We start from the raw sequence: 13,293 nt of genomic DNA, 5'->3' as shown, positions 1-13,293 counted from the left end.
TTTCTTTCCACAAATTTGTTTGGAAACTTTATTTAAAACAAAATTGGGACTAAATGTGTCCAGGATATTTTTTTTTAAATGTTTGTTTAGTTTTTTAAAGTTGTTCTAACTTAATCCATGTAACTACAAGTGCACATAGAATTGTTGGCCCTGAACTTTATTATTCCTAATGCAGATCTGTATTGGATCACAAAAACAGGTACAGTCTATTTTCCTGCTGGTGCTAAAGCTGAGCCAGGTATTTTGTTTTGGTCTCATTACATCATAAAGTACTAAGACAATATCTACATGTAGTAAATGTCCCCTTGAAACCAATTTCAAATGCAACTGTATTATTTGCATTTACTATTAATTATCTCCCCTTGTTGCAGTAGGACTTCTTACTACATACTGCAAGATAAAGTGGATAATACATCACTTCCTCAATTAAAATTACTAGCATCATGTAAAAGGTCTGTGTGCTTCATTGTGATTAGAATGTATCATTATATGATACATGAAGTGACCATGCTGTACATCACAAAACTGAATCAGTGCCTTACATCAATCCAATACAATCTGGACAATGCAAACATCTAAACACATTCCATCAAGCTTTCATTTGTACTGAATGTAAATCTTAAATGTTACACTATGCAAAATCTTAAATCTTGCATGTCAGTAATTTTTCAGATGTGCTGACTGCATTAAGTGGTAATAAAATTATATGTAACATGTATTCCATTATAAAGCATTCTCACAGTAATATGGTATATTGCATTACTTTTATCAGCCTCACTATAATGAGCTATTACTTTATCAAGACATGTCAGTCTCCTCACCTAACTACCTGCATCATCTTTCTATCAGTCCATGTCTATTTATGTCTTTCCTATCTAACTACCTACATATATGTAGATGTATATGTTATCACAATCATACACAAGCATCAGAATTGTTTAGAAATTTTCAAAATATTTAAGTTAACATTGATATTAATGTATTTAAAACACTTAAATGTAAGATTCTCAACAGAGATATCTAATAAATTGTCAGAATAAAGTGAACCCTCATTAATAATGAAATGCAGACACAACATGGGTGTTATTAACTCAAATATGTTATGGGCAGATGGAGGAAGAGAAAAACATCCATACAACTTGTTAAATATGATCAATTCAATGGTAAATGTTTGGTAACATACTTTTAAAAGAAAACAGCAAGAACAAAACGAAAATTCCCTATGTTTTCGGATGTTATTTTTCTTTTAAAAACAATCACTCCATTTTATATTAAAAGAGAGAATGCACATCATTTGAGTCAATGAACAATATAATTAAGGTAGCAAGCATAACTTTAATGCACATGCAAAAAGTTCAAACTTTAATTGAAACCTTACATGATATTTGGAGCTGGAAATATTGATTCAGTAATTTGGATGTAGAAAAACGGAAACGAAAAAGGGATAATAGGGTCAAAGGTTATTGTTAGACAATTTTTTGTATCGGAGAGGATTTCTTAAAATTTGCAAAAGTGTGTATCAATGTCATACCTCGAACCAGTTTTTCTGAGTAATACTGCTTTTAATCATAATATGGGAAAATGTATGAAGTCTTTTAATTTGAAATTATCCAAAATAAACTGGATTAAATATTGTTTGCTAGGGAATATCACATTCACTGCGTTTGGAGTTAAGTAAGGAGGATATTTCGTTTGGAAATGTAGTCGAAACTACAGTACTATTTTGCAGTGTGTAACCCGTGTAATTCTGATTAGCATCACTAAGACAGTACATTTTGACGAAATTCAAGATGAAAAAAGGTAAGTATATTTATTGTCATTGTTATTAAAAGCAAAAGATGACAATTTTATGTTAATATTGTGTACCTGCATGCTCTTTGTTGGACAGACCCCAGCTATTTAAATGACCTATAGAATTTATGTCGATACTATAATAAAAAAAACCAGTCTCAAAAAAGTCAAATGGGAAAATTGCAAAGCAGCCCGGTGTGGCGGCCCATTTCGCAAATGGAAATAAGACTTACTCGTCTTGTGTGAATGGCTATGCAGCTTTTTGGTTTTCTATCGAATCCCATCTTCTTCAGTTGCAGTTTTTTTTATGTTAGTGTTTGAACTGGCTTATAAAATGGAAGGTCTCTGAGGGAGAACTGGCTTATAAAATGGAAGGTCTCTGAGGGAGAACTGGCTTAAAAAATGGAAGGTCTCTGAGGGAGACGTGATGGCCCATGGCCTTGATATGCATTTCTAACTATTTGTATAGATTCTTGAGATCAAGTGTCATAGCCTGAACCATTTGTTTTGTGAATAGTTATGAACATTTCTTCTAAATAACTATTTAAATTATCAGAATGGTATTTTCAATACCAAGTGTCTAACGTTTGTTGTGGACATTGTTTATATCACGTTCATTCGTTTGATTGGTTGAAAGTTTCTTTTGTGACTCAGTAAACTCATTGCCATGGTCAACTCTAGTATGACTACCTTCAAATGGATGAAATGGCTTATTTAGTTCATTATCATACAAATTTAATAAATTAAATGCTCCGGCGTCTGCAACATGAGTGTACATTGTTTGATGGATCAAACCATTTCAACATTTACATTTACAATACTGGTAATTAAGCATGTCCAATTTGCCTAGCAGTGTATGTACAACTTAATTTTCCGAGTACTTTTTGTGTCATTAAAGCAATATTGAATAACTTGATATTAACCTTGTAGTTACCTGTACAAATCAGTCATGATTTCAGATTCAGCGATAAAAGAACAAATAGGCTCTAAAAGAATCAGAGGAAAAACAAAACAAACAAGATCAATCTTTATTATAAAATATTTTTAGAAATACATTATTAAAAGCATAATTGCTGCGGCTTATGTGGCAGATGTGATGTGGAAATCTTTCAATTACATAATATTTGCTTTGTACAAATTATATATATATATATATATATATATATATATATATATATATGTTCTTTCTGTGATATATTTTCTTGTGTGATATGAATAATGTATTTATCATACCTTGTCTTATATTGCGCTGGTAAAAGGATGATGCAATTTGTGCCTTCAGCACACAACATATTCACTTTGAAAGGTAAACAACATGGTAATACCCATAACAACTACAAAGATAACGTACTCGTATATTGCTTGGTTGTCTGAAGGTTGACTTAAATTATTCAGTTTATGTTATCCTTGCCTTTTTTTTAATTATGATTTTGGTTTTTCTCTTAGGTTTTTCCTTACCGTCAGGATGAATAGAAATGTGTCTTCCATTCGGCAAGGTCAAGTCCAAAATGCACTTACGTATAACATTTAATCATGGGAAGAAAAACTATCTAATGCAAATTAAAAATACACAACAATATATATATATATATATATATATATATATATATATATATATATATATATATATATATATATATAAAATGTACGCTGTATCAATGACATACCAAGAGATGTATACATTTTTCATTTTTCATTAAAAGGAAACGAGTGGTACATCATTGATACGGCGTACATTATATATATATATATATATATATATATATATATATATATATATATATATATATATATATATATATAATTTATATCACATACAAATACATATATTTGCCATTTGAACGAAGTTAGATTGACGAGAGGCAACTGTGTCTTGACTGGTGAATGAATTCAATTCCCTGACGAGTGTGTTCGCTACAAAATGTAGTGCGGTCTTTTTGTGCCTATTCACAATCACCTTTTCATATTTATAAGTTGAATGTTTTCATTTTTGAGTTTCTATTTTTATTCACATTGATGAAATCAATATAAATTACACTTATGATTTATTCGTGAATGATGGTTTTGATGAAGAAAGTAGAGCACTAGGCCTACAGACTTGTTTTGATTCTTGAATACTATATGCTCGTCTATGCATTGACGTCCAGGCGCAAGGAAATTAGTGTATAATAGAATCTAAGTGAAACGACGAACCAACAAGAGGTAATTAAAATATTTTAATATATTTAAAGTTGTTCTAAGTCATTATTCTGCTTTAATTAACATTACTACCGACCAAAATCTTTTTGTTTTTTCTCTCTCTCTCTCTCTGGTTGGTTTGACTTAACATTTGCCATCATTTCACATAGGCCCAGAGACGTTGTGGTATTACACAAGCGAACATCCCCTATTCTCGTCTGTGCATATATGTTCGCCATTATCTTGATACGATAGTCAACAGGGTGTGTGTGTGTGTGTGTGTGTGTATGTGTGTGCGACTTTAGGATATTTTCATATTTAATTAGTAATAATTGATTTTTAAACCTTATAATAGGTTTAAGAAATAACAATAATATCAACAAAGCCTTACACACATTACATATGTGTGCCCCGTTACCAAGACATTTACCTTACTGTCTTGACCGGCAATTGCAACTTTGCATCTATGATTATATAAACACATTTGATAGGTCCCAAAGGAAGTGTAAACATACCGTTATGCAGAACGATATTGTAGGTTACTTGGTTCAATTTCATTTTCAAGGTTTTTTTCTCCAGCCCAAGTTCTTTTTCTCTAACTCCATAGTTCTGCATGTTTTGTCCCTTGTGCATGAGAGTGGAGGGGCAAACGGAAAAAGAAGGGATTGAGATTAAATTATATGTCATGTTAAATTCATTTAGAAAACAGGGATTAATATTACTTTTTATCGTTATTTTCATACGTCACTAATGATTAATGAGTGGAAAGTCATCATTGGTCAATAGGAATAGACCCAACAGCACACAGCTCCGAGAATGTTTATGTATGCGTATTATTGTGCCATGGGCGGATCACAATTTGATATACCAATAGTATAGGTGTATCAGTTTGCTTTATTCCAACACTTTAAAAACCATGTTATTTTGAATATATATATATATATATATATATATATATATATATATATATATATATATATATATATATATAACCTAATGACTAGAAACTGTTCTTTTATGCTAATTTCTATTTCTGCCGTGAAATTCTCTGATCTTCTTTTCTCTGCCACGGCTTCATTAGGTTGTCAAGTTCAAGTCGATGACGTCCATCTAATTTCTTGAGACAAATGGTCACAATTGTTGGTCCTGTGTCTCTAAGATTTTTTGCTTGACTTACTGTTTTTATAAAAGAAGTACCTCTAGTAAGCCGCAGGTATGGACAGTAGAACGAAAAATTGGCATGAAGGAACCAAGGATCAACATTACAATTAGTGTAGAAAACTACTAAGCCACACGAAAAACACATAATTTCAGCATCTATGCCTTGGTAGAAGAATCCGCATTCTGCCAGTCTGCAAGTGATATCCTCTTTGTTTTCTTGGTTTTCTGTGCCTTGACAGTATTTTGTGACGTCAAAGTTGTCGAATGATTGCTTTCTTTGCAAATAAGTTTCAAATTTTTCAACAACTTTAAAGTATCGACGAACCCTCTGAGGATGAATATAGTCTTTTGGTAAATTATGTCGAAGGAAACTGCAACTTGGTAAATACTGTGCATGCACAAGTAGAGGATCATCCTCTTTTGCCCACGGCGAATGACTTAAACCACAACAGAAGCATTGCGCCAAATCGGGCATATCAAGGAAGTAAAATCCAGCTTTTGCCATCTTTTCTGCAGGTGGGCTTGTTCCATCTTGCCAAACGCCATGGAATGATTCCATTCTTTTTTGAAAATCCACGTATTCAGGCACCCATGGCTTAACTAGACGTCTTCCATATTCAAATGCTATTGCGTCGAAAACTTCCTCAGAAAGATCCGATACAAATGATTGCTGATTTGGTTGAAAGGGTCCACTAACTATGGATATAGGTGAAAAGCTTGAAGATATTGATGAAGCATCACAGACATACTGACAGAGGCGTCCGAAAGCTTGAGTTAATTCATCCGTACCTTCCTCTAATGGCACGTCTGTATTTATGACAAGGCTCACGAAAGTATCTATATTGCATAGAGTTCTACACTGTCCGCATGCTTCAATTGTTTGGTATTTTTGATGAACTGTTAGATGTTTTGAGAATTCTTCCATGTCCACTCGAAAGTAATTGTCACCAGCGACAAGAGAAAGACCAAATATCTCAGTCTGAAAATTCTGAAGACAAAGGCCGCGATGAAAGAGGAGATTAGAAACAGGGCCAGTGCTTAGAAGCTGACAAAACTCTGGGGTCTCTACTCTAATTTCCTTTATCAACCTGTCTTTCCATTCGCCAGAATCTTTCTGAATTATTTTAGTACATCTAAGACAAGAGAACCCATTTTTACTAGACAAATCTCCGTCTGTAATAAAAGTAATTATTCTTTCTACCGTATGTGTCTCCAATACCATGTTTACCATCCACTGTCCTCTATTCCTACAAAGTTGTGTAGATATCACAAATAAAACTTTCATTGATCGTCGTAGAAGAGAGTCAAAATTTTGAAAAAAGGTTGTCCAGGATTTGAATCTTTCTCGAGAAAGCAACATCTAATACCTTTATCGTCTAGTAAACGTAGCAGTTCTATTCTTGCCCAATCATCTTCGTCGTCATAAACAACAAAGACACAAAACTGATCTTGCTTAGAGTAAACATCTATTATATCAGACATTGTCACGAACAGAACTGTATTTAAATGTTTTTATCAGGAACATATATCTAGGAGTTTTCCTGTAAAAGAGAGTGACATCACTTTCATAAAAAAGATACACACAAAAAAACAGATATATATGAAATTCAAATAGAATTTAAACGTTTGTAGCAAATACACATCTCATCCACATAATTTTTATTGACATTTTGGTAAATACTGTTTGACCGAGTCATTGAAATATGATAAATTATATAATCAAATATTGTTCAGATTGTAATGTGTTTCAGTTGAGTGAACTGCAATTGATGGTCTATTTCTGATATCTATGCAATGTAGTAAAATATCTAAGGGGGTCGATGCCCATCGTATAATGCATATAAAGAAATCTTTGTACGAAACTATATTGTGTTGATGGCTCAGTTTATTTCAACACAACATGGATGAATGCAATGAAACTTAATATGTACCGATCATTAAATAATGGACAATCGAGTGAACACTTAACCCTAATTCTAATAAATTTGTCTCCGTTTCAAAACATTCCTTACTTTCCATAATCTGCCGAAGTAGAGGATGTTGTAATTTATCAATCTGCAGCTAATCAGGGACTTGCAGATTTAAATGCACAAGTCCCTAGTAGTATAGTAGTATAGTCAATGTATATCAAAAGTTACGTAAAAGCTATTATAACAATTAGGATTAAATTTGCAAGTATATATATATATATATATATATATATATATATATATATATATATATATATTGTATACGCTGTATCATTGATATACTACGAGATGTATACATTTTTCATTAGAAAAAACGAGGCTTGCAGAGTTTCCTTTTAATGGAAACTTTATACAACGAGTGGTATATCATTGATACAGCGTAATACTATACATATATTTTATTTATATCACACACACACACACACACACACACACACACACACACACATATATATATATATATATATATATATATATATATATATATATATATATATTGCCATTTGAACGGAGCTAGATTGACGAGAGGCAAATGTGTATTGACTGTGTGATAGAACTCACATCCCTGCCGAGTGTGGTCGCTATAAAATGTAGTCCGGTCTTTTTGTGCCTACTCACAATCACCTTTTCATATTGATAAGTTGATTGTTTTCATTTTTGAGTTTCTTTTTGTATTCACATTGATTGAATTAATATAAGTTACACTTATAATTTATACCTGAAATATGGTTTTAATGAACAAAGTAGAGAACTAGGCCTACATATGCATTGATTCTTGAGTACTGACGTACACTACAGGCACAAGGAAATTAAAGTGGAATAGAATCTAAGCGAAACGACGAACCAACAATACGTAATTAAAATATTTTAATATATTTAAAGTTGATCTAAGTCATTATACTGTTTAAACTAACATTTCAACCGACCATAAATTTGTCTCTCTCTCTCTCTCTCTCTTCCTTTAGTCGGTTTGACTTAACATTTACCATCATACTTCATAGGTCCACAGACGTTGTGGTATTACACAAGCGAAGATCCTCTATTCTCGTCTTTTCATGGATTTTCGCCATTATCTTGATACGATGGTCAACAGAGAGAGAGAGAGAGAGAGAGAGGGGTGGGGGAGAATTCGGATATTTTCATATTTAATTATCAATAATCGATTTTTAGAACTTTATAATAGGTTTATGAAAAACAACAACATCAACAAAGCCTAAAATACATTACATATGTGTGCCCGGTTACCAAGACATTTACCTTACTGTGTCGATTGGCAGCTGCATATTTGTATTATTGATTATATAAACACTTAAGAGAGGTCCCAAGGGAAGTGTAAACATACCGTTATGAAGAATGATATTGTAGGTTACTTGGTTCAATTTCAGTTTCAAGGATTTTTATCCAGCCCAACTTATTTTTCTCTCTCACTCCAGTTTTCTGTACATGTTTTCCCTAGTGCATGAGTGGGGAGGGGAAAACTGAAAAAGAAAGGATTCCGATTAAATTGTGTACCATGTTAAATTCATTAAGAAAACGGGGATTATTATTACTTTTTATTGTTATTTTCATACGTCACTAATGATTTATGAGTGGAAATTCAACATTGATCTAATGGAATAGAACAAACAGCACACAGACCCAAGAATGTTTATGTATGCGTATTATTGCGCCATGGGCGGATCACAATTTGATATACCAATAGTACTAATTAAGGCTTTATACCAATACTTTAAAAGCCATTTTAATTTTACTCTATGTGATATATATATATATATATATATATATATATATATATATATATATATATATATATATATATATATATATATATGTGCAGGCTTTGTGATGAGGGTTTAAAACTTCATGCACTTAGTTATATATAACGGCCAGATATTGTGTTGCTTATTATATCCATCAACTGTACAATACTACGAGGGGAATATGATGTGGAGAAAACAGAATTATGTAACCTGCATTGATATATATGGAAAATTATTTCATTTTCTTTCACCACTTTAAACTAGATTTATGATATTATCCACAAACTAGTTAAACATTCGTGCTGTCTCCTTTCAATAATATTTTATATTCCCAGAGATCATTCATGACAAACGTGTCATATGACGTGTAAAATCGTTGTTTGCTAACTAATCGTTCTTGCATTTTTGTTATTTCGTACATAAAATTACTCGTTCTGATTAGTAAGATGTCAGTGCATAAAATATTGTATTTATTAATCCGTTGAGTGTGTACTAAATGCTAGCTTGTAGTCGTTTATATTGTTGTTTTTTAAACATAACGTTTTGTGCATATAGTTTGAATCAGCTTCATATATTTTAATGTTATCTGTTTCAACATTTTTATCTGCAATACATCGTATTAAACTGCTGGATATTTTCTACGTTATAGTTATCTTACCACGTCTTTTAAATATACCATATTCTTATTACTGGTGATATGGTTGGATGCAATTTGTTCCCTCTGGTTTTGCGATTGTCACATATTCAAATGTCCTGCATTATGTTAACTTTTTCATGCTCTAATGCGCTATTTTATCCACATTTGCCACATTATAGAAACTTTGTATCTTTCAAAAGCTCAAACTGTTCATATTCCTTAATATTTCGCATGCATATGTATGATGCTTTCCCTAATTCAAACTCGTTGCCGCTGCGCGCTGATACGTCGCCGCTGAACTGTTTAGACATACTATTTTAATGACAAAATGGTTACTGCGAGCTCCAAACTGGTAACAAAATTTGTCAATTTCTATCTAAATAAATTTTGCTATTCGTTCTTTTCGTCGTCGTCTTTTTATCTGTATATATTACATTTTGTTTGCCATTATAACTCATGTTTGCTAGATTGTCCCCATCTCTCCGTTGACGTTGTAAAGTTTATAAACAAATGAATTACCTCGTATATAATTAATCTGATTTTAAACATTTTATCTGGAAGGATAGGCCCTTATACCTTTTCAAAAACTGATTTGTGTTTTCGAAATTTTGTCTGCTGCATCAGTTTTAAATGTATGTGTTCCAGATTTATCAGTTGACAAGTAACTAAATGGATTGGTCCAGGCGTTTAATGTTTTCTTCTTTGCTTGTTCAAATGATTCAAATGAAGTCACGCATATCTATTATAAAGAAAATTAGTGTTGCGTTTCAGTGACCATGCATCGTGTCTTGACTTTCTAAAAATGCGGATTTTGTGTTTTGTTAGGATGGAAATGAATATTTAAACTTCTCTGATTTAATTTTAAAATGGAATCAAACCTGTTGGAAATTCCATTCCACCCTATTAAAACATCACGCAACAAATAATCACGAGTGCACGTCAGCTCCCGTACACACCATCTTCAGACCTAAATATCCGTTCGACTGTTCTACGTGCCTTCTTTGAATTAATCAGTCTATGCATGATTTGATTCATCTTCAATCAGGACACATTATTTACTTTAATCTTTACATCATCATCTTCCCCTCTTCTCTTCCCAACCCCATTTTAGCTTATTCAGATGCATCGTCAATTCACACCTTATTCTACAGGCGATATGTCAAATCATTCATAGTACGAAAGTTTAAACTTTCTAGGCCAAACTTCATCATCATTGTCATTAAGCTCATCGTTATCATCATGGCTATATTATTATTATTATTATTATTTAACAGTTTAGGAGCAGCTGTTGACAAAATGATTCTTATCACTAAAGCATTGAGGACAGAGGTGAAACAAAATTTCGCGCCTGCTTAGAAAAAAGAAATAGAGACATATACATTTGAAGAAAGTTACAAAAGCATGACGTGCTATTGGAAAGGAAATGCCAGTTGGACATAATTACTACAATGTATTTATTCAGGGCGAATTTGAAATAAAAAGCAAAAGATACAATGAAAAAAAAACTCTGCCATGTTTGCTTTTATACGATAAACTGAATGGGTTCATCTTTTTAAGGAAATTCGCTATAGAGTTTATTACATTTTTTGTTTTTGTTTCGAGATCACTCATATATTTTTCATAAAAGTGTCACTTTTTGATGATGTACAAATCTTGGTATGATAGAAGCTGTCGATGCCACACTCATAAATTAGTTAACTATTATCAAAATGGTTCATGTTATGACACGTGATTTTAACAACTGACTAAATTTTAAGAACATTTCAATCGCCTGTATGTTTTTTTGTGTTTGTCGCTTGTTTTGTTTGTTTTACCGTAAACAATTACACTTTGAACCAGCCCATCATAAGATAGAAAGGATTCCCAGTCAATTTCTTTCTTCTTTTTTTAACAAGTTGAAGGATAGAAACCAGCAAAAAAACTATGTGACGTTGATCAGGCTTAGAAATAGCTGCTCTGCCGTAAAGATTCTTTTACATTATAATTATAAAATTATTCGACTCTCCCGCAGCAAATGAAAAATAGATTATTATTATTATTATTATTATTATTATTATTATTACTTTAGGAGTAGAAAATACATTACTAAATTTTCCGCAATCATTATCGGTCCCAAACGATCTGCACACTTTTTTTCAATAACAATGAAGATTGTGGTCAGCTTCATCTGTACATTAACAGCGTAATATAAAAAACCATCGGCGCCAAAATATGAAATTAAAAGAAATTAAATGTAACTATAAAATAAAACAAGAAAACTAAAATAAAACTAGCATTCTCGTAAAATATAAAAAAATTAAAGCATAAACAATACAATTAATAGCCAAATAAAACAAACGAGGAATGAACAAAACTGAAAAATGCCGAAAGAAACAAGCAAAATATAAATGGAGCAAGCAAAATGCCAAATAAAATAAGCGATATTTACAACTATAACATCAATACTCAAATGAAACAAATGAGGCACAAACGAATCTGATCGATGTCAAAAGAAAGAAACAACAAAACACGAATAAAACAAGTAAAGGCAAAACAAGACGACGGTATTTAAAACAATATGACCAACTCGAATGTCATCTATATTTTTCAGGTATACGTTATGATGTCACACGGTTGAGATTTTCATTACATAATGTGGAATTCAGGCTCAAAAGAAATCACACGGTTGAGATTTTCATTACGTAATGTGAAATTCAGGCTCAAAAGAAATCACACGGTTGAGGTTTTCATTACGTAATGTGGAATTCAGGCTCAAAAGAAATCACACGGTTGAGATTTTCATTATGTAATGTGGAATTCAGGCTCAAAAGAAATCAATATACGCATTAAGCATCAAATATTTTGAAATAATTTTTATGCTCCTTGTCAGCTGCTTCTGCTGAATGTCAAAGAATATAAAATATAATATTGTCACACACATGAACTATACACACATACTTGCAAACATGCATACATAGATACATATGTATGTATAGTTTATTTAACGAGTATTAAAAATATTGGTCGCTTGTTCTGTTATGTTAGAGGATTAGTACAATTGAAGCAATGAAATTATTTTGTTTTACTTAATATTTTACATGTTGTTCAATTATTGAATGAAACCTGAGCAACGGGCATTAATATGCACTATTTTACTTCTGTGAAAGCGCGCGTCAGCAATGATCAAAACTTAGCTTGCTAACGAGAATGCAATGTTATGTGGATTTTGTGAGCGACTTGGTCGTTTCCAGATGAAGCTGTCATTGCCGAATAAGTACTTGTGGAGGGTTGATTTGGAACAGGAGTGTGTGTTAGGACTGAATAATAGTCCTTCTGTTCCTTTACTCTTTGTTCACTGTCGTATGCTGTGATAGATGAAATATGTGTATGTCCTTTGATTTGCATGATGTTATTTTGTTGGCACACCGACTTTGTAGAGTGTGGTAACTGTTGTCTTCCTGACAGTGATTCGCGATTCTACTCTGAAGTCCCGTTCATCAGCAACCTTCATCAACGCTCCTAGGGTATTGTGCATCATCAGTGGTGAATAATACCGTAAAATAAGGATTGGCATTCATTTTGAAGCAACTGTGTTTCCCGAGATTCCAAGTAAGGGATAAAACAACGTTATTCAGAATGAATAAAGGAACACCGTTTACTTGAAACAGAACAAGCTCATGAATCTACTGACTGACTGATTGATCATTATATACAAGGTTAGATACTTTCAATTTGTATGCCTTCAAACAGTAGTTTTTGATGCTCATCTCTACCTTTTAATTCAAACAGCTTTCAAACAAAATATAAACGACTCCAC

The 13,293-nt window shown here is 32.3% G+C and overlaps 1 pseudogene across 1 annotated transcript; it reads right to left on the bottom strand.

Annotated features, from left to right (window-relative positions):
• Positions 1-4,996: 4,996 nt before the first annotated feature.
• Positions 4,997-8,579, bottom strand: LOC149783602 (uncharacterized; annotated as a pseudogene). The gene is made up of 2 exons (XR_016413969.1): positions 8,443-8,579; positions 4,997-6,671 (listed from the first exon to the last, which is right to left on the bottom strand). The product of XR_016413969.1 is annotated as an uncharacterized LOC149783602 (transcript).
• Positions 8,580-13,293: the final 4,714 nt, after the last annotated feature.

This window comes from Sinohyriopsis cumingii, chromosome 14 (assembly GCF_028554795.1).
Source record: "Sinohyriopsis cumingii isolate HCF-2022 chromosome 14, ASM2855479v2, whole genome shotgun sequence".
Lineage (NCBI taxonomy): Eukaryota > Metazoa > Mollusca > Bivalvia > Unionida > Unionidae > Sinohyriopsis > Sinohyriopsis cumingii.
The sequence above is the reverse complement of the archived record's forward strand: the minus strand, read 5'-3'. Positions and strand labels throughout refer to the sequence as shown.